We start from the raw sequence: 840 nt of genomic DNA, 5'->3' as shown, positions 1-840 counted from the left end.
CTTTGGAAATGGGTAAAAGCCCTCTCCTCAAAGCATCACCTCTCCCGCTAAAGAAATGAGAAACCTGGGCCCACAGTGGGGAGAAATGGAGCTGGAGGACCACAGCCTGTGAAAGCACATCGTGGAATCACAGAATGATTTGGGTTGGAAGGGACCTTAAAGATGATCTTCTTCCAACTCCCCTGCTATGGGGACCCCTTCCACTAGACTGGGTTGCTCAACGCTCCGTCCAACCTGGCCTTGAACACTTCCAGGGATGGGGCATCTGCAACTTCTCTGGGCAACCCGTTCCAGTGCCTCACCACCCTCACAGTGCAGAATTTCTTCCTAATATCTAATCTCAATCTACCCTCTTTCCGTTTAAAGCCATTAGTCCTTGTCCCATCATGACATGCCCTGATAAAAGAGTCCCTCCCCACCTCTCCTGCAGGCCCCCCCGTGGAGTTAGTCCTCAGTTAAAAGGCAGGCTTGGCCAAGGCTCGGCGTGGTTTTTAAGGTTTATTCACTGTGCACCCCATGCACCCGTAGAGGCTGGGGGCTGACCTGCTGGAAAGCAGCTCTGCCGAGAGGGACCTGGGAGTCCTGGTGGATGGCAAGCTGACCATGAGCCAGCAGGGTGCCCTTGTTGCCAAGAAGGCCAATGGCATCCTGGGGTGCATTAAGAGGAGTGTGGCCAGCAGTTCGAGGGAGGTTCTCCTCCCCCTCTGCTCTGCCCTGGTGAGACCCCACCTGCACTACTGTGTCCAGTTCTGGGCTCCCCAGTTCAAGAAAGATGAGGAACTCCTAGAGAGAGTCCAGAGGAGAGCAACTAGGATGATAAAGGGACTGGAGCATCTCCCC

This window comes from Egretta garzetta, unplaced genomic scaffold (genome assembly GCF_000687185.1).
Source record: "Egretta garzetta isolate BGI_Z169 unplaced genomic scaffold, ASM68718v1 scaffold209, whole genome shotgun sequence".
Taxonomy (NCBI): Eukaryota; Metazoa; Chordata; class Aves; order Pelecaniformes; family Ardeidae; genus Egretta; species Egretta garzetta.
This window is presented reverse-complemented; position numbering follows the sequence as displayed.